General features: G+C 34.8%; 1 long non-coding RNA gene and 1 pseudogene across 2 annotated transcripts; both read right to left on the bottom strand.

Annotated features, from left to right (window-relative positions):
- Positions 1-9,354: 9,354 nt before the first annotated feature.
- Positions 9,355-13,546, bottom strand: LOC120188507. Of its 2 annotated transcripts, none has more exons than XR_005522419.1 (4): positions 13,517-13,546; positions 12,759-13,031; positions 12,541-12,631; positions 9,355-9,367 (listed from the first exon to the last, which is right to left on the bottom strand). It is a non-coding gene; the product is annotated as an uncharacterized LOC120188507 (long non-coding RNA). The 2 variants fall into 2 exon arrangements; XR_005522420.1 differs by lacking the exon at positions 13,517-13,546 and adding an exon at positions 13,214-13,351.
- A 2,233-nt stretch (positions 13,547-15,779) lies between these two features.
- Positions 15,780-19,678, bottom strand: LOC120188512 (annotated as a pseudogene).
- Between the last annotated feature and the right edge of the window lie 2,973 nt (positions 19,679-22,651).

The raw sequence follows: 22,651 nt of genomic DNA, 5'->3' as shown, positions 1-22,651 counted from the left end.
CGCCCCTTGTATGTTTGTACATTACCATCCATTCGGTTTTCTTCTTGAAAACCCATTTACACCCTCTAGGTTTGACCCCTTTAGGTGGTTCAACCAAAGTCATATTTAGTTTACTGACATGGAATCCATCTCGGATCTCATGGCTTCAAGCCATTTCTCAGAGTCTGGGCTAGACACTGCCTCTTGATAAGTCCTGGGCTCATCTTGATCCATAAGAAGAACATCTCCATGTGTAGTAACGAGAAATCCAAATCTCTCAGATGCACGACGTTCTCTTGTGGATCTATGCAGTGGTTGTGTTTCTAAATATGTTGAATGCTTCTCAACAACTTGTGAAACATGCTCAACTTCAGGTTTATTGATCTGTTTTCTTAAACTTCTACAAGTTCAATATTTCTACCCTTCCCTTTCTTTAAGAGAAATTCTCTTTCGAAAAAAACTCATGTTCGAGCAACAAACACTTTTTCTCGTTAAGGTTGAAGAAATAGTATCCCTTAGTTTCTTTAGGATATCCAACAAATATACACTTACGAGATTTAGGTTCAAGCTTTGTAGACATCTGATGTTTTACATAAGCTTTACAACCCTAAATCTTCATAAAAGACATACTAAGATGATTCCCAGTCCATATCTCGTATGGTATCTTTTGAACCGATTTAGATGGAACACGATTTAGTGTGAAAGTGGCCGTTTCAAGTGCATATCCCCAAAAAGAAGTCAAAAGATCACTATGGCTCATCATCGATCGAACCATGTCTAACAGTGTTCGATTCCTTCTTTCAAAAACTCCATTCCACTGTGGTGTACCAGGTGGTGTAAGCTGTGAGACAATCCCACATTCTTTCAGGAGTTCATCAAACTCTATGCTTAAGTATTCTCTACCTCAATCTGATCGAAGTTCCTTAATACTCTTGCCTAGTTGATTTTGTACTTTATTTTTAAATTCCTTAAACTTTTTAAGGGCTTCAGATTTATGGCGTATAAGATAAATATACCTATACCGACTGAAGTCGTCGGTGAAAGTAATAAAGTAATGGAATCCACCTCTGGCTTGTGTATTCATCGGTCCACATACATCACTATGTATTAACCCCAATAAATCACTTGCTTGCTCACCTTTACTGTTAAAAGGAGCTTTAATTATTTTTCCCAACAAGCAAGATTCGCATACATCATATGTTGAAAACATATGAATCTAAGAATCCATCTTTATGGAGTTTTGATATGTGTTTCTCACTTATATGGCCTAAACGAAAATGCCAAAGATAAGTTTGATTCGAATCTAGATAAAAAGAACAAAAATTATTCTTAATAATAATCTCAAAATCAATCTTGTCCAAACAAGAAATAGGAATAATGTTCTTAGTCAAACTAGGAACAAAATAACAATCCTCTAAATTTAAATCAGGTCTTTCTCTTTTGCAATCCCTATACGGAAGTACAAATATGAGAACCACAACCGGTATCTAATACCCAAGAACTAGATGTTGACAAATTAACATCAATAACATAAATACCTGAAATAAACGTTCTGTTTTTTTTTCCTTTGGGTTTCAATACATTTTTCCCTTTCAGTTTGGCCTTACTATTGCCCTTAGACTTTGCCACTACCTTTTTCTTTCCCTTGTCCTTGTGGATCATCATAATGGAATTAGGTCCAACCTTTTTCATGTTACTTTCAGCAGTTTGTAACATGTCAAGTAACTGTGGTAAAGTCTTGTTAATTTCATTCATGTTGAAATTAAGGACAAATTGGCTAAAGCTATTTGGCAACAATTGCAGGATAACATCGGTAGCCAATTCATCTTTGAGAGGAAATCCCAACTTTTCCAACATTTGGATGTAGCCCATCATCTTGATGACATGAGCTCCTACAGGAGTTCTCTCTGCCATTTTGCATTGAAAAAGAGCTTTAGAGGTTTCATATCTCTCTTGTCGTGCTTTCCCTTCATATATTTCTTTGAGATTTTGAATCATCTCATATGCAACCATGTCCTCATGTTACTTTTGAAGCTCAGGAGTCATAGTGGCAAGCATTAGACATCCAACATCTAGCATATCATCCATATGTTTCTTGAATTTGTCTTTGTCAGCTCTTGAAGCATTAGCTGTCAGTTCATCAGGAATAGGTTCTTCAATGGCATATTCATTCCTTTCCTATTTGAGAACAATTCTCAAATTACGAAACCAGTCAAGGAAGTTTATGTCATTAAGTTTATCCTTCTCAAGAAGTGATCGCAGTGATAAAGTGTTGTTTGCCATTAAATCTTCAATAATGGAAATATAAAATTAAGTAAATTTACCAAATTAAAATTTATAATAGGTCTTTATTTATAAATTACTCCCACTATTTTATTCAAATTAAACCATTCTGTTTTAATTTCGAAAAAATTCAACGAAAATTTTCTAGTGATGAGGATCCGTAATACATCAATTTCCTAAATCAGCTTTGGCTTTTCTTTTAGGATAGTGATTATTTAGGTAAGTAATACTTATTAGTTACATCTCATGTAACTCCTCCTTTTGGTGAACAACTCTTGTTCAAGTCATCTCATGACTTATCCAAATATTTAACCTTTAGGTTTCTAATCCTATTAGAATAACCTAGCTAAGTTATTACCAATATCTCAATCGGTTGTTACTTGTTTAACCAAGATAGATTTATGTGCCAATGCTTTGGCAAAGCCCACACAATATCGATCGAAGCCTTAACGAGGATAAATATTGGACGGTTAAGTTAACTTAGATTATAAATAGGGATTTGTGTAATTATCTCATCATTGTTCGTTTTAATATTAGGCCCTTATTGATCTCATCAATATTCATTCTTATTTTATCATTTGATGCATTACATACATAACAAATATAGCAATAAATAAGATGCAATGATTATAGCCCAAAACAATGACTAAGGTGGCCTATCCCAAGCCAATGGGAGAACCAAAAAACCCTAAAACCTAAGACTACTCTCTAAGTAACTACTCACCATTCTTCTGCTCCTTGTGAATCTTCATAGGTTTACAATTTTAAAAGAAACTTGTTTTTCATACGAGGGAGTAAGATGAGAAGAGAAATACAACAGAGATATAGAAAGGCATGGCTCGCAGACCGTATTTCAAATTAAACCATTGTAAATTGAACAAGGGCTATAACCAAGCATGTCAAACACCGTGCAAAACAAACATATCATATATATATACATGTTTTTATGCTTTTGTTAAAAAATATTAATATGGACCTTCAATTTGTACTGCTGATGAGGGGTCAATGGGCTTTTGGGATTTTCAATCCCGAAGGTTTTCTACATCGGAACAACCATTGTTCCACTACCAAACGCGATCTGCTATCGCACTCCCACAGATCATCATGTTAACGATTGACATATGGATTTTGTAAAATCCTTGTAGAAACAAATCGATTGAAAAATATATTAACAAATTAACATATTAGTCGTTGCAGTTATCGATTCGAACAATGATATCATGCATATTTGCCGAAAACAATAAAACTAGAACATGCATCTCATACATATCACATCAACCAAGAATTTAACCCGAATTTGGGTCATACAAGTGGCTCTGATACCACTGTTGGTTTGTCGATGCACCACACGGTACAGCGGAAACAAAACTCGACAATCTCACCAGCGATCGAAGTATGTAAAATCGAAATCAAGAGAAAATGATGCGAATACTTACAATGAGTTCCTTGAAAAACAACAAAGACAACATCGGGAAGTGGTGATCATGAACGGTTCGAATTGTAAGCCTCCACGAAAACACGTCTCGACCTCTACTTAGTTCACCCGATTGAGAGCAAAAATTTCTTTTCCCAAAACGGTTTTAAGAAAAGCGACTGAAGTAAAACAAATGGCTAATAGACCTTACCTCCTTTTAAATATATCAATTACCCTAACATCTTAGGGTTTTTAAAGTTATTTCGAATTAATAAACAAAATATTATTTAATTAATTCAAATTAAATATACATTAAAGACTTATAATCTAAATTACAATCTTTAATGTTTATTTAAAAACTCATTTAATTATTCCGAATTATATATATCAATTAATAAAGTTGTAATCTAAATTACATTCTTTTAATGCTTACTTACTATATTCGGGATAATTAAAACCATATGTATATCAAATATACATATCTTAACTCTATATATATTTTAGTAATGTACAACAAATTGTACATCTTTTACTCATTTCAATCCTAGGGTGTGACCCTGTAGGTTCTTGTAATGTTAGTAGTGATTATTAGAACAATTCTAATATTACATACAATGGGAGACATCTAGCAATATATCTTTGTCACCTAAGTTACAAGAAATTATGATTCGATATATCATCTTTGTGATTAACTCTTTTATGTATTACATCCTTCTGTCTTTTATATCTAGAATAGGAACAAGTCTTAGAATAGTCACACTTGTATAGCCCATCTATTGTTTCTTGATATCTAGAGTAGACTATAATTAACGAATAATTTGTGATATCACATTTCAACTTATTTGAGCATGGCCATGCATTTCTAGTCTCACTCAATCAAGTGGCCTGTGATATATTTCATATTATGTAGGCAGGATAAATCCTACCTTAACCATATACACCCCATTACATATATTGAGATATATCCAATAACAATCTTTGTAGTGCAACAGTTACGGAGCATGTTTATCTGTATCAAAACATACAACAATATATGATGGGATGACATTGATCTCAAGTCTGAGGATCATACATATAGTCATCACCATGAGCAATGTTATGACCGTTACATAATAATCCAAGACATATGCTCATGATGGGTCAATCCAATATATTGTTCTCTAACAATATAATCATGTATCAATTCTGATATCTCTATGTCAATGACAACTCCTTGTCATCAATCAATAACATGTTACTCTTAAGCGTATTATTATTGTCAATGCCCATAATAATACTTGACTATGGATCTTTTAATAATGTTATTATATGGGCTTTATTATCTTTCACTTTATGTTAAACACAGACATATAACTGAAAATAATATTGGCAATGCCTTTATTTAATAAAATTGGTAAATAAATGTATTATTACAATCATTGTATGATTGGTCTTTGGGCATACTCTAACATTATGGAAATGTAGAAAACTTTCTACAACTACATCAAAGTGTGGGGGTCCCTTGTATAAGTATAATGGTAAGTCGAGACACATACGTCATCGACATAATATCATTAAACAATTGATCTCAACTAGAGTTATTTATATTGATTTTGTAAGATCAAAAGATAACATTGTGGATCTGCTAAATAATGAGTTGAATGTAGATCAAGTTGATAAACATCGAAATGAATGTGACAAAAGACCATTAATATTTAAGCCACTATGTGAAGAAAAACCCAACTTAGTTGACTGGAGATCCCAAGATCTAAGTTCAATGGGACAACCTACTTGCATAGACCTTGTGAGGTCATTGTGGGGGTTCTTATCCCCAAGTCCATTCCTATGATGAAAACAGTGACTAAAATATGGAAAAGGTTAAGCAATGTTTTTAATGACCACTATGTGTTTTGGTGAGTCGAACAACATAAGTCACTTGTGTGAGAGTGAAGAGGAGCCGCTTCAAAGAGACTATCAGGGTATAGTTCTCTAAGCTCTTGTAGAATTAGGAGATGTCCACAGTTATATGGACATAACCATGAGAATCAAATTCTTGTTAGTGAGATATTTGTGTGAGGTATGTCATCGCTTACACCAACGGTAGGATAGTTCAAGGACATCACATATACTGGACAGCCAGTAAGGTAAATATATTTTCACAAGGGAAGGTTCAAAGGGGGACGCCTACCTATCCCATGCAAATATCGAACGTAGAATCTATCACCATATCGATTCAATGATTGAAATAATCAATTTCATTGAGATGTCCATAGTTATATGGACATAACCATGAGAATCAAATTCTTGTTAGTGAGATATTTGTGTGAGGTATGTCATCGCTTACACCAACGGTAGGATAGTTCAAGGACATCACATATACTGGACAGCCAGTAAGGTAAATATATTTTCACAAGGGAAGGTTCAAAGGGGGACGCCTACCTATCCCATGCAAATATCGAACGTAGAATCTATCACCATATCGATTCAATGATTGAAATAATCAATTTCATTCATGTAGGGGATTGTTGGAAAAAATTAGAAAATGTTCATTCAGACCTCAACAAAACTTTCCTTCTATTTATTCAGTTCTATCCGATTACATGTTCTATTTTAATTTCAATTTTTTAACTTTATTATTGAAACATAATTTTTAGATTATAATACTACAACACTATTTTTCAATAATTTGCAACATATATAATATTGTAAATTTCAATTAAATATATAGCTTAATATAATGGTTAAAATGCTAGCACTTCCCCTTAAATCCCACTATAAGCATGTTAATTTTCTTTTTCTTTTTTCCCCTCTGTCATTATTTATAATAACTTATATATAAAATGTTGTTAACCAATATGAAATAAGGGGCTTGGCCTAATGGTTTAGGCATGCCCGTAGGTTCAAACCCCTACAAGTATTGTTTTATTTCTTTGCAATGTTTTGCATGTATCCATCTTATTGTATACAAAATAAAATAAAATTAATAATTAAAATTAATAAAATATTCTCTAATATGTGTCACTATTTAATTGAAGATTAAATTTATTAAATTAAATTTAAATTATGATTAAAAATAATAATTGAGTGACCTGATTGGTAAAAATTCAAAATGATGGTCAAAATGAAAAGAGATTATAGTTAGATAGTCACTGATATAATTTACCCTATTATTATTAACTGCTTGTTGCAGTTTTAACTTCGAAAAGGAAGTTGATATTTGAAATGAAAACTGGCTATTCTGGGCACATATCCCAACAACTTGGAGTCTACTGATAGATCCAACGTTTATGTAATGATCATAAATTATAGGGTAAATTACATAAAATACCATCAAACTTTAGATGTTATACCATTTGTACCACTGAACTTTCGATTTTACCAATTATAACACTGAATTTTGATTTTTATTTCAATTATACCACTGAACCATTAAATCATTAATGACGCAATGATGTGGTTGACGACTGTCGACATGGCTGACGGTTGTCAACGTAGACACCTCACTAAAATGAGGTCATTTTGATTTGACTATTGACGATTTAACAACCTATTGGTATAATTGAACCGAAATTCAAGATTTAATATTATAATTGGTAAAATTGAATGTTAAGTGGTATAAGTTATACAACGTCTAAAGTTTGGTGGTATTTAATGTAGTTTACCCCCAACATTCAATATATTAGAAGAAAATGGGAACAAAGGAGAAATAAAATTTATATGCTTTAATATTGTACAGACTTGTGCAGGGGAACTGTATTTTCAGCTCTGGATTTCTCCATTTTCGATTTGAACTCACCATGAATCGACGCAAGTGATATCTGTCGAGAAGCGAAAGCAACACTAAATTCCTTTTGATCAGTTACAAATGTGAGCTTCAGATGATTCAGAGACCGATTTCCGCAAAGAATTCTCTTTTTCTTTCAAAACCTAAAACTCTCTTTCTAACCTACCATATCTTTCTTTGGAAACCTCCACCAACTTGTTACTCACATCTAACTCTTGTTTAAGTTGAGATATTTTTCCCATTAGTCTGCCTTTTAATTGTATTTCTTCTTTTGTGAATGTCACACTTAAAACAGTTACACCACACAAAAGTGCAAATCATAAGAGTAATAAACGTCAATTCGCGACAGTGCAAAACATGTTTTAGTTATAAGGTTGACTTGTGTCCGTCATAGTTTTAAGTAGATTGGATCAAATTTTCAGATTTGAATCAGAATTAACGGGTCTGGTATCGATAAGTAGAAGTATGCGAAAGAAAATGATTTTTGAAATGATAGTTTCACGCAGTTAATTAAATTTCCAACTTACTGTAAACACCTATTAATGCTTTGTTGGGAATCACGATTTTTCCCGCTTTATGAAGTTAAGATAGACACTTAGAGAATAAGGATAGTAAAGAGAGAACAAGCGTATAATTCTCCAATTTGGAGATTCTTCCACTATACAAAAGAATAGTATGATTATAAGGATGCGTTCACAAAATTTGACTCACACTTGGTGGCTCACTCAAGCTTGAGGATAAAGACTTCCCAAGCTATCTATTTTCTCTCTCAAAGAGGCTCTCTAACTCTCTAGTTTCTCTAGTTTCTCAAGCTTGGATTTCTTAGATGGTTAGGAATAAGTCTCTCACCCCTATTTATACTACTCCACCTCCACAATGAATGGTGGAGATAACTTACATCCAAGGGTGGAGATTAATTATCTAGAATGCTCCACACATTCTAAGAAGATCTACACCCTTCCACTCCCTTCCATATTCTTCCATAAGGTTCCACACATCTCCAGAATATTCCAGAGGATTTCACACTCTTCCACAAGCTTCTAGAGAGTTCTACACTTCTCTAGAGTTCTCCGAAATGTTCTAGAAAATTCTACACTTCTCTAGAAAGCTCTAGAATTTTATAGAACCTCTCCAATTAAGGAGAGATCCAACAAATCTCTCCCTCTGGACTTAATTGAGAGGTACTAGCAAGCCGGCACCTTGACAAAAATCTTCGAACTTCTTTGTCGGCATTACCTTGGTCCTCATGTCTGATTAGTTCTCATCTGTGTGAAACTTGTCAAGATGTATTTTCTTTTCTTCGAGAACTTCTTGGATCCAATGATATCTAGTGTCTATGTGCTTTGCGCGGGAATAAAATGTTGAATTCTTTGCCAGATAAATTGTACTTTGATTGTCGCCACTTGCATACCTTTTCATAAAGACACAATGATCGCTTTTCGTCTTTTTGAAATCATGTTCAACCATGAAAGAGTCAAACTTTTTGTACCATTGTCTTGGTGCTTGCTTAAGCCCGTATAGACTCTTAATCAGACGACACACTAGATTTTCTTTGCCTGGAACTTTGAATCCCTCAGACTGATCCATGTAGATTTCTTCCTCTAAATCGCCATGTAGGAACGTCGTCTTGACATCGAGTTGTTCAATCTCCAAATCTTGCACGGCTGTTAAGCCAAAGACCATACAGATGGATGATATCTTTACCATGGGAGAGAATATTTCTTCAAAGTCTATACATTTTTCTTGTCTGAATCCTTTGACGACCAACCAAGCTTTATAGCGAGGCTTTGAGTTATTATCTTCGATTTTGATCCTATACACCCACTTATTCTTCAATGTTCTTCTCCCTTTTGGTAGCTCCACAAGTTTATAAGCATGATTCAGATGCAAGGATTGCATCTCTTCTTGCATGGCTCTTCTTCATTCTTCTTTATGACTATCACTAATTGATTCGTTATAGCTTTGAGGCTCCCCCTCATCAGTTAGCATAACATACTCATCTTTATTATACCAAGTGGATGGTCTTCTATCTCTCGAGGATCATCTCGGCTCTGGTGATGTTGGAGAACTAGATTGAGGCTTTTCTGAGTTGGTTCATCATGAGTCTCCTGGTTGCTTTTCTCTAACATAGGTTAAAGATCTTCAGCATCATTGTTTTCTTGTGTATTATTATCCTTACGTCGAATTGGAGTAGGTTTGTTATTCTTGATACTTTTCAATCTTGGTCTCTCTGAATTTTTGATATCTTCGATTGTTTGGTCTTCGAAGTAAACGTCTCTACTACGAACAACCTTCTTATTGACTGAATCCCAAAATCGATAACTGAATTCATCCTTAGGTGAACGAAGGTAGATGCATTTTTTCGTCTTTGCGTCAAGCTTGGCTCTCTTAACTTTGGGTATGTGAACAAATGCCCTGTACTCAAATACTTTGATATGATTGTATGAAGCCTTTTTGCCCATCCAGACTTCTTTTGAGATGCCCCCGTTCAAGGGAACTGATAGTGTGAGGTTAACAATGTCAACCACTGCCATTATAGCTTCTCCCCAAAATGATTTGGGTAACTTAGCATGAGAGAGCACACATCGAACTCTTTCTTCAATAGTTCTATTCATTCTCTGAGCTAGTCCATTCAATTGTGGTGTCTTGGGTGGAGTCCTCTCTAGTCTAATACCATATTTCTTGCAATATGCTTTAAAAGGACCTCTGTACTCACCTCCATTGTCGGATCTTACACACTTGATCTTCTGTCCGGTCTCACGCTCCACTAGGGCATGGAATTCTTTGAATGTGTCAAGCACTTGATCCTTCGATTTTAACAGATGCACCCACACCTTCATTGAATGATCATCAATGAAGGTGACAAAGTAAAATGCACCACCTATTGATCTCTCAGACATTGAACACATATCGGTGTGTACAAGGTCTAGGATGTTTTTTCTCCTTGTGGGAGAAGATCTTTGGAAAGCAACTATGTGTTGTTTTCCAGCTAAACAGTGAGCACAAGGATCAAGTGGTTTACCTTTAACGTCAGATAGGAGTTGTTTCCGAGCGAGCATGTGAAGACCCTTGTCACTGATGTGCCCAAGTCGTTTATGCCATACCTCCACATCTTCAGTGGTGATGTTTACTTTTCCTTTGTAGAGCTTACTTTGCATCACGTACAATGACCCTTGTTTCTTTCCTCTAGCCATTATTAGGCTTCCTTTGGTGAACTTCCACTTTCCTTCACCAAAATAATTTATCAGACCAGCATCATCTAGCTTCCTAGTATAGATAAGATTGAGGCGCATCGCCGGAACATGCCTCACATCTTTTAAGATAAGCTTGCATCTACTGCTTGTCGTCAGAATGATGTCTCCTATCCCGACGATCTTGCTCCTGTCTTGATTTCCCATTTGCACCATACCAAAGTCACCGCTTAGGTAGGATGAGAAGAAACTTCCATGTGGAGTAACATGGAAGGAAGCACCAAAATCGACAATCCAAGAGTTATCATCATAAACAATGTTTAGGATATTACCTACATCAACAAGATATAGCAGATCTTTTTTTGATACTACAGCAGTAGTACTATTCTCTTATTACTTCTTCGTTGGGTTGATTTGGTCTGGCTTAACATTACCGGCCTTCTGTTCTCTCTTGAAGGATCGACATTCCATTTTCTTGTGGCCCATCCTTCCATAGTAGTAGCATGTAATCTTCGAGCATGACTTAGATCTACCTCAAGATTGATGCGGATCTCAGCTTTTACTATGTCCACGAGTTTTATTCCTACCGGATTCTCAATAATATTAGCTTCGGGATGAATAGACCCCCTCGTTCCATTCCCCTTGCTTCTTCACCGAGCAGGCTATCACTAACGGTATCCGTGGTGAGCTTTCGTTCCGGAGCTGAATTACTAAGTGTAACAACGAGTGTATCCCAACTTTCCGGTAAGGAACTAAGGAGTAGAAGGGCTTGCAACTCATCATCGATTTTTATCTCGGTTTTTGTTAATTGATTTACAAGCCCCTTGAAATTATTTAAGTGCTCAATCATACTTTGATCATCCTTATACTCCAATTTCACCAACCGTCGAACTAAATTGACTTTGTTACGAGGCATTTTCTTTTGAATCATGGACTCAAGCTTTGTCCATAATTCATAATCATTTGTATAAGTAGAAACATGCTCAAAGAGGGTTTTATCAATGTACTTACGAATCATAGCAACGACCTTCCGATTTAGTAGCTCCCATTGAGCATCACTCTTGCCTTCTACCTTGTCTTTGTAGATGATGGGCTCATGCAAATCTTTGCAGTACAAGTGGTCCTCCATCATCGGCTTCCAATATAAGTAGTTATTGAATGTGAGCTTGAACATGTCTCCATCATGAGCAACGTTAACCTCCATCTTGAACTGCACGAGCTAAATACGGCTATGGATGAACCTAGCTTTGATACCACTGTTGGGAATCACGGTCTTTCCCGCTTCGTGAAGTTAAGATAGACACTTAGAGATTAAGGATAGTAAAGAGAGCACAAGAGTATAATTCTCCAATTTGGAGATTTTTCCACTATACAAAAGAATAGTAAGATTACAAGGATGTGTTCAAAAAAATTGACTCACACTTGGTGGCTCACTCAAGCTTGAGGATAAAGACTTCCCAAGCTATCTCTCTTCTCTCTCAAAGAGGCTTTCTAACTCTCTAGTTTCTATAGTTTCTCAAGCTTGGATTTCTTGGATGGTTAGGAATGAAGTCTTTCACCCCTATTTATACTACTCCACATCCACAATGAATGGTGGAGATTACTTACATCCAAGGGTGGAGATTAATTATCTAGAATGCTCCACACATTCTAAGAATCTCTACACTCTTCCACTCCCTTCCATATTCTTTCATACTCTTCCATAAGGTTCCACACAACTTCAGAATATTCCAGAGGATTCCACACTCTTACACAAGCTTCTAGAGAGTTCTACACTTCTCTAGAGTTCCCCGGAATGTTCTAGAAAATTCTATACTTCTCCAGAAAGCTCTAGAATTTTCTAGAACCTCTCCAATTAAGGAGAGATCCAACATGCTTATCAAGAAAAAAGTGGAATGTAAGCCACATACTGATCTCCAGTTCATTCTTCTCTTCGATGACAAGTTCTATCCGTCTCTTGAGATTTTGGAGTTGTGCTTTGTAGTTATCATTTGAGAAATCCTGAACATGCAGTCATATAGTAAGTTAAAATTTTATGCAGCTGTCCAATACCATTTTCTTTTTCTGGGCTTCGAAAAACATACAATAACAAATGAAGAAGAAAAATGACTTGGAATTATCGACTCACAGGAGCTATATCTTGGGGTGGAAATGATTGAACTTTTCTTGCAGGAGTTGTTTGAAGTGAATCAAGATCTGCAACTTAGCCTTTATTCATTTTGAACCAAGTGTCCGCATCAGCTTCATTGCTAAAAGAATCTTGAAGTGGACTCAAATCTGGCAACTCTGAATTATTTGATCTCATGGCAACAAAGGCGATGCCAGCCGTTTTAAAACAACGGGTTTTAAAATCGTCTCCTATATCGTTACTTTCATCTTTTGGACTTTCTTTCATGGAATCCTGCCCTCACCAAAAGTAATCAAGTTTCCGCATCACATAGATAAATGCAAAAATAATAAGAATTGACTCAATTACTAAATGATTCTTTAATAGTCCATAGAGAAAAAAGTAGTCCATGAGACTAGCTAAAAGATTATAATATAAAACGATTTTGCTACCATGATTCAGCTACTGCCTTATACCTCATTTGTAAATTTGTACATTATAAGTTAAAACATTTGCTCTAATCTGTAGCTAAACATATGACAGAGGAAGGTCATGAGACACGGGAAATTTTTTACTTCAAAGGTTTAAGTTTTGTGGCATCTGATTTACTGAAATAAGACTATACGAAATCAAGAAAGCAGAAGCCAGAAGAAAAAGATAAATGAAGTGTTCTAAGAGATGGACAGATGACTTGATTTCCATGGAATGAGCTTAGGGGATTCACAAATTAGAGGTGGCGATCTTGTTGTTTAGGAACCACAATCAGACTATGGTTATACCTGACTAGAACTTCTATCACCATCTTAAACCAGACAACTTAGGTTTTCAATCTTCTGCTGCTGGTCTCCAATGTGTTGTTCTCGTTCTTTCTGTGATCTTTCCTCTTCCAGTTCCATTTCAAGCTTCTCACGCTCTAGTTCATACTGCAAATTGGAACATCAGAAAACAAATAAAAATGAATATGTATATGCTAATAATTGGTGACAAAAGAAGATAATGCAAGTTCTATGATAAAAAATACAAACCTTAAGCATGTTGTTCCTTGGCTGTAATTTCTCTTGTTCCAGCACTTCAGAACGAGATCCCTAAACAAAATTAACAATGTTAGATAACTAAAATCAAGTGGACTGTGATTAGTTTTATGTACTCGGCGTGCCAAATCAATAAAACTAAAAAGATGAGAAGAAAAGCGGATTATTGCTCCTGTTTTTCATGCAATAACATTAAAAAAAAGTTTACAATTTAGATTATAGACTAGAATTGATGATCCATATATTAGCCAATAATGTGGTCCAAGAAAAGAAAGACAACCCTCATTGCAATGAGCAATGAGCAAATGAGCAATGAGCAATGAGCAATGAGCAATGAGCAATGAGCAAATGAGCAATGAGCAATGAGCAAATGAGCAATGAGCAAATGAGCAAATGAGCAAATGAGCAATGAGCAATGAGCAAATGAGCAATGAGCAAATGAGCAAATGAGCAAATGAGCAATGAGCAATGAGCAAATGAGCAAATGAGCAATGAGCAATGAGCAAATGAGCAAATGAGCAAATGAGCAATGAGCAAATGAGCAAATGAGCAAATGAGCAATGAGCAAATGAGCAAATGAGCAATGAGCAATGAGCAAATGAGCAATGAGCAATGAGCAAATGAGCAATGAGCAATGAGCAATGAGCAAATGAGCAATGAGCAATGAGCAATGAGCAATGAGCAATGAGCAATGAGCAATGAGCAATGAGCAATGAGCAATGAGCAATGAGCTTAGGTCTGTTAGTAAACAGTAGAGTTCCCTTTGTTTCCTCAACGATATCATGGTACACGCCATTTAAGCTTCCCTCCAGAAAAAATAAGGAAAAGAAAAGGCCATATACAGCCACAAACACGTACACTGAAAGGAAGACTAGCTCTTCTGGTGCTGAAGTACATCAAATTACATATTTAGTCACTCAACTATTCTCACAATTCTGTTTTGGTCATCTATTTCCTTTTTCAACATCATCACTAAACTTAAATCTAAATTTTCATGTAAGCCATTTCTGAAGGACATACATTTATACAGTCATTCATACGTCGCAGCTGGTTGACATTGGAATATTTTGCTAAATTTATGATCATGTGATTACTCTTGTCCTTGGATTTAGTCCTTAATATTATGCTTCATTACTTATACTCTCGTTAATATTTGAACATTTGTAGTTCTGAAGTCTAAATATACATGTGACTCAAATATGTTAGATTATACGAAGAATTAAGCACATAAACAATTATGCTATTGAGGAAATTATCTTAAAAAAAATAAGAGTTTGAAATTTCGCATTATTAAACTTTAGAAGGGATTGAACCCCAAACAAATTAAAACGCATTTAAGAAATTAATTTAAGTTTAGTGACAATTTCGAGAAGAATAATAATTGAGTGACCAAAACAAAACTATGAGAATAATTGAGTGACTAAATATATAAAACTCATTTAAGAAATTAATTTAAGTTTAGTGATGATTATGAGAAGAATAATAATTAAGTGACCAAAACAAAAATTATGAGAATAATTGAGTGACTAAATATATAATTTATCCTTAACTTTTTTAGGGAATTAATGCTTAAGGAACAACTCTGTACAAAGTGCATTGTTTAGGGGAAATGATGCATTTAAACCTTTTAAAAATATAAAAGCATTTTAAGTAAAATATTAAAAATAGTTTAAAAAATTACACCGGAGGAGAACATATTGAAAAAGTCAAAATAAACAGAAAATATGAGTGAAATAAAATTAGATCATTTAAGACCAATTTAGGCTAGAAGCGTACATTCTTCATTGACTAACTAACTAAATACTGCAAAATTAATAATAATAAAAATAATAATGAGAATAGAAGAGAGTAAAGTCGATCATAAAACCTTTAAATCCACTAGGAATGTAAATGAAACTGATAGAATGGAAGCATCACAAAGAACAAACTAGTATTTGCAATTAATAATGTACACTATTCCATCACACCCCCCAACGCCAATGTATATAGAGATAACGCTAAATCCCCCTTTCATGCTGGAAATTTTTTCACTCGCACTTCTAGAACGCTTTTCCCTTCCACAGCTAGCTCCTACTATGTTTTCTAGATTTTGACAACATGATTACAAGCCATCTACAAGTTCACTGGAGGACTACCCTGAGTTCGGTAATAAACGTAAAATGAAGTTAGCCTGGTCATTGGCGTGTAGCACGAAATCAGTCTAGCAGCAAAAGCAATTGCGAAATATGATCTTACCTTGAACAAAAGATCATAAGCAATATCTTCCCAGGGCAATGTTATAGATATTAAGCAGCATTTGAGAGGTATCATCTCCTCCTCAGAAGATGAAGTGGCAGCAGCAGCTGCATAAGCATTCTTTGCTGCTACAGATGCAACTGAAGCTGCTTTACGAACAATTGAGCCAAGTCCGAAACCCTTTTTTGATATGATTGGTGAAAAGGGGCCCCAGTCCATCTTGCTTTGATCTGATAAGAAAAGGTGATTCAATATTCTGCTCAACACTTGCATGCATCATTCACTTAACATCAGTCAGCTAATATGCTCAATACCCCACAATAATAGTTGCTTTGAAATTAACATAATGATTGATGAATTGGACACGTTAAACTTATTTTGAAACATCTAATCTACATAAGCATTGAGGAAAAAGCAAATTAAGAATTAAATTTTAGAAGATAGATTCTACAAACGAGTTTCTTACTTACCCACCACACCTGAAACAACCACTTCAACTTCCCCACGTCCTCCAGGACCTTTCATGTAAAGTCTATCTTTATTGCTAGAGGAATAAGCAATTGACAGAAGACTTCCAAATCCGGAGCTCCCAGCTGCAAAAGTAAGGACAATGATATGAAATGAGTACTAAATAAGCATGAAGAACACATTTAGAATAAAATATACGCCAAGGATAGGCTGTTCAGAACATAATTTAAGCATTCTACATTTCTAGCACCCTTTAAACTAGACCAAGCTTACTCAACATGAAATAAACTGGAAATTTACAGACTTATTGTGCATGTTTCTCAACAAATGTTGATCAAAAGGAACCTACGGGGGTTCAAACCCATTGCATGATTACTAAAAGGTAAGTTAGCTGTTGCTTAATCAAAAGAACAGAATCCAATGCTAAATATGCCACTCTTGCGTGTTCCACATATAAATCAATTCCTTCGTCACAATTTCATAAACACAAAGCAGAAAAATATTTATTAGATGATGCCCTAGGTTTTTGCAGAATTCTGAATGAACAAAACACCGAAGGCAATTGTTTGGAAGACTGATTCCATAGTGTACCATCATATGCATCCCGAACCATTTGATAGCTGACAAATCCAGGAAAAAGTGTGAGCTGCAATAACAATTAGCAGCATGTCAAGTTGTCAGCAAACTGATATTCCAACCAAGTACTGTTGCACCTATATAATTCCTAACCAGCTTACAGAATTCAATGGTATCAGTTCATTCGATGCTAACAAAATGTTATTTACATCTACAAAACTTGTTCATGATGATAAAATATTCCTAGTTGGCATCATTAAATGCAACAAACATTAGGAAAAATAATTATATACCACTTTCATCGTTTATGTTAATATACTTTGAATGTTCACAGGAAAAATGTAAAGACTCTTTCTCAGTGAAATGCATCATTGTTAGAAATTAGAAAGCCCACTAAAGTCCTAGTCAACTATGCCACGCCACTAGCGCCTTACTTATCAATCTGTTGTTCACAGCAAAAAGAATAATAAGAATTCAGAAGGCATTCTATATATTGGTGTCTTGACTGCAAGTAACATTCATTACAGGCAAAAGAAAAATAAAAAATTCACGATTCTGATAAAGGAGGAAGGGAATATTTATAAGTTATTCAAGGAAAATAGGCATCTCAAAGAAAAAAAATATTTTGGCATGTTCTGCAATATTTTTTTCAACCAAGAAAATTATAGTACACTTGACAATCTTACAGCAACATAAAAAACCAAGAAGTTCTAATTACCTCCTTCAAAAGTCAAGATTCTGGTTGATCATGGAACCAATACACACATAAATTATCACAAAGCTGAGAAAGGATGCAAACCTTACTGTTTTTCGTCTTCACAGAATTAGTATCTACTCTTAATGGTGATTTGTTACTGGAAGTGTTATCATTTGTACCCTTTTCACTAGGAAATGCTGCCCCATCAAGTGCATTAAGAAGCACACAATAGCAATGATCTGTATCGGTCAAGACCTACATGAGGATAAAAATGTCAGAGATACATTGGAAGTCCTAAAATTAACAAAAAGATCTGCTTCCATGAAATCCGGCATTTTTTTATATAAATTTTTTTTTTATAATTTTTCTTTATATAAATAACAAAGAACAACAGGACAACAGTATAAACGAGAAAAGAAGCAAATCCACAATAAAAGAAGAGGCTTTGGTCCTTATACATCCTTCACAAATAGCAAGTTCCAACTTCTCATTAGATCACAGCTTTTAAAATGGGTTACAAGAGGAAGGTTGTAATACTAGCCATGTTGAAACCCACTACCACTTGCATCTTACTCTTTGGCAAAATGTGCAATAGTGTGCTTAAATTTAAATTTTCATCATAATCAAATTAATTTGAAAAAAAAGATAATATTATGATGTGCATTTATGCAATAATATGATCATAAACAACACCAATTGGTAACTTTATAAAGAAAATGAAAGCATTTACCACTGCATCAAAAGTAGAGTCAAAATCATCTATTGCAAAACAGATGTCTGGATAGGCAGGTGTTGTCTAAACTTCCTGTATACATATTAGTGAACATGTCAGAAAATTGAAGAAAAAATCATTATCACCATAGTTTCCTGGAAAATAGGAAGGCTTGCCTTTTTTGAGTCCAAATGAAAATTTACTCGACTGGGAGATGCATAAACAGTCTTCACAACCTGCAGGACAGCAGAATGAAAGATTGACAATAAAATAATATACAGCATCCAGTGTCAGCAAGGACATTAAGCAATCCTTTCAGGAAACAGCATTTGGTTTTACATAAAAATAACTGAAGTTATAGAATTAAAATTGCAAAAATCATCAGGGTACAAGAAGGATGAATTCAGCAATTCATACAGCATGTTGGAAGCAATAGTTACATGTTTATTTCTACACTTATCAACAGCAATTTGGTCTATTTTTTTCTTCATGATGACAGATCTTAAGTACAAAATACAAACAATTCTAAAAAGTTAAATTTGTAAATGTCCTCCTAAACGTGACCGACATCATTAGAACCACTGAAGCAGGAATTACCTTGTAGATAGCAGACAATGGCGTGTCTTGCCCTGCTTGATGATTTTTAAGGACACTGTGACTGGAAAAGGGGGGCAATACATTAGAGTTAAAATCAAATCATAATTGTACACAGTAAACTCTCTTAAAAAAAGAAAAAAAAACTTACGCAGCAAATAAATATCTCTATTCTTTCTTAAGCTTCGAAATTCAGATTTCAAGACAGAAAAGTTTGTTCACCGAGAAGGAAACAAAGTCACAACATGAACCTATTATTCGGAATTAAAATGTTTTATCACATTTATAGTAAGACACAGCACATTGAAGTGAAGAAATTGCCTGCAAATTGCCACTGTTACAGAGTATGAAGTACGGGCAATCATGTTCGAGTAAAATGAGCGCCTCCAATCCACCACTGCTAAACTGTCTCCAACTACCTTATCCAACTGGTTGAAGAAAAAAAAGGAGTAAAGACAGTTAAACTAAATGGTATCATGGATAGCCCACAATTTGAACCTATGGCATTATAACAAAAAGCTACCCAAACTAATAAAGTGAAATGAAATCAATTTAAACAAGAAAACGTAAATTCAGATTCAAGTTGGTTTTAACTTTCTTTTACCTCAGGTGCCCACCTGCGTACAAAGTAATATATAATAATAATACAAACAAAATAAATATATAAAATATAAAACATACTTTAATGGTAAAGTAAATAATATACATATGGATCTACTCACTATATAGTGACAAAAATAAATATATAGTAACCTTAGGATCTTAAACATTAATAAATAAATATCATGGCATGAAACAAGAACATAATCAAAACAGAATCATTATAATCATAATAAAACCATAACTATAGGACTAAAATGGAATATCATAAATATCAGTAGCCAATCTCGAACAAAAAAAATACATACAGTAGAGGACTAAATTAAAATAATACAGAACCAAGTATCTAATTCGCAAATCATGTAAAATAAGCAGAAACTGGTGACCAAATCACAAAACACGCTAAAATGGAAGGGACTTAAAGCATGATTAACCTAAAAATTTAATAAAACGTGAATTACCTTAAACATAAAGGACCAGAAGGGTGATTTAACCTAAAACTACTGACCATAGTGTAAAACACGCTAAAGGTCCAGGGACCTTAGCGTGGTTTACCCAAAAATGTTAAGATATCAACTCCCCCTTACCAGATTTCACTTCTGCCCGTGGATTTTTAAACCCAAATCTCCTCTCCTTTTCCTCTTCTCTCACCCACGACAGTCGCTCACTCTAAAGAACCAAGACATCACCATCCCGGCCACCCTACATGGGTGGCCATTCTCTCATTCGCACCATCACCTCGTCAAAAACCCTCTCCGATAAACCCCTAGGAAAACCCAGCTGAGCCCCCCTCGTCCATCCTTTGGCCGAGAGATACTATACCCAAAACGAGCCACCCCACACGGCGGAGCTGCTGCTTAAACTCAACTAACCCGACTATTAACCCTCTCTGACGACCCTATTTTTCTCGAAGAACGCAATAAACGCAAGGTAATCTAACTCTTAACTTATTTCTTTCCCTAAAAAATTATTTAAGCTTTGTATTATTATTTTTAAACAAAAAAAAAAACTACCTTTCCAAAGGCTCTTGTATTTCTACTAGAAAAAAACGAGAGAAATCCAAGACCCTTTTCTCTTGTTACATAGTTCGATTCTTATAACCGATTTTACATAGGTTAAAAAAACAAATAAAAATCCTAGATATACCATGGATCCACTGTGTTAATGATGAAGTGTTTTTAATGCTCCGGATATTCCGGGGTTTTGTTGAGCAAGCTTGGACCGGCATGGCACTGGAGGCTGAAGGCATGATATCCCTAGGGTATAGTTAGGTTAGGGTTCTATTAGGTTTAAATAGGGGTTATGGGTTTTAGGGTTATGAAAAATAGTGGTTATAGATACCCCTCTTTGCTCATTACCGCGAAACGAGAATGAAGCAAAGATATAAAAGCACCATTTTTCATATTGGTCTCTTCTTGTCACATTGCAACATCTTCATTGCAAATGTCAATTCTTCTCTTTCCGTGATAGTTGACCCAATAGTGATGCCGATCCAGCTCCTTATGTTATGGATTTAGATGACAATGTTTGATCCATCTCATTCTGTGATGAATGAAATGTTAGTGTTGTTCCAACTCCGTATACGATGGAAACAAGTTAAGGTTGAACAAGTTCTTCTCATTATGAACTTCTTTTCCCTCATTAGATTAGTTCTTCTCATTATGAACTTCTTTTCCCTCATCAGATGAGTTCTTCTCATTATGACTCTCCACTGAAATGTTGAGCCCTCAAGTGAGGTGTTGCTGATTCAACTCCATATGCGATGAATCGAGCTAAGGTTGAACAAGTTTTTCTCATTATGAACTTCTTCTCCTTTTGTCGAATGAGTTCTTCTCATTATGTACTCTTCTGGAAATGTTGATTCACCTCTTTCTGGGGTGAATTGGAAAGGAACAGACTCTTATCATTACGAACATTCTCCTTTAAGACGAGTTCTTCTCATTATGAACTCTTCTGGAAATGTTGGTTCACCTCATTCTGCGGTGGATTTGAAAGGAACAGACTCTTCTCATTATGAACCTTCTCCTTTAGGACGAGTTCTTCTCATTATGAACTCTTCTGGAAATTTTGATTCACCTCCTTCTGGGGGTGAATTATAGTTGTTGTTGAATATCCCTGCATTTCTGTTAAAGCATTTCAATGAACATGAATGGGTGAGTATGCTCCTATTTATATATGCCTACTGATGTATGCATGATGTCGTTTTAATATGGTGAGCTCTGTTGTCATGTAAATCTTCAATTCAAATACGTCATTTGATCTTTCATTTGTGTTCCACACTTTGCTTGGGCTACTTTATACCAGTTCTCATTTTTCTCGTTCCCATACAAATCCTTTTCTTCTTCCATTTGAACTGCTCATCTCTGTCAAGTAAATAATTTCTTGACAAGATTCAGTCTTAGCACACACCAAAATATCATTGTTTTTAATGTGCTTTTCGAGATTTTAGCTCACATGCATTTTCCTTAGCTATGTTTTACCCTACACTCTTCGACTATATACACGAGTATTAGGGTCTTGACTTACTTTAGACTCTCTGTACTGGAAATATTAGTTCAAAGTAATACCAAGAAATCTTTTATTTTCTTTTTTAATGTCATGTCAATCTACTTACAAGATGTTTATGTGTATGTACAAAACAAATAAAATTGGGCTTAAAATAACAAACTTCGAATTTACTGACAAGAAATTGAATTTACAAAGTGATGGCAATCATATAAATAGTGGAAATTTAGAACTACAAGTCAGATGTCCCTTATGGATCACTAGCATGAGTGTTCCTGAACCAATCCATTTGATGTAACTTGGAGCATTGAATTGAGCTTATGTCTGGAGGACTTCAAATGTTGCTAGAATGTCTGTAGACGTGAAGCTTCTCTCAAAATATCAGATTCTCAAGATGTCCTTTGTGGATTTTCATCTCGATCCCTCATTTTCTTTTCTTTCTTTTCATTTTTTTCTTCTTTTTTCATTTTTTCATTTTTTCTTTTCATTTTCTCTT

Source organism: Hibiscus syriacus, unplaced genomic scaffold (assembly GCF_006381635.1).
Source record: "Hibiscus syriacus cultivar Baekdansim isolate YM2019G1 unplaced genomic scaffold, ASM638163v2 tig00116946_pilon, whole genome shotgun sequence".
Classification (NCBI taxonomy): Eukaryota; Viridiplantae; Streptophyta; class Magnoliopsida; order Malvales; family Malvaceae; genus Hibiscus; species Hibiscus syriacus.
This window is presented reverse-complemented; position numbering and strand designations above follow the sequence as displayed.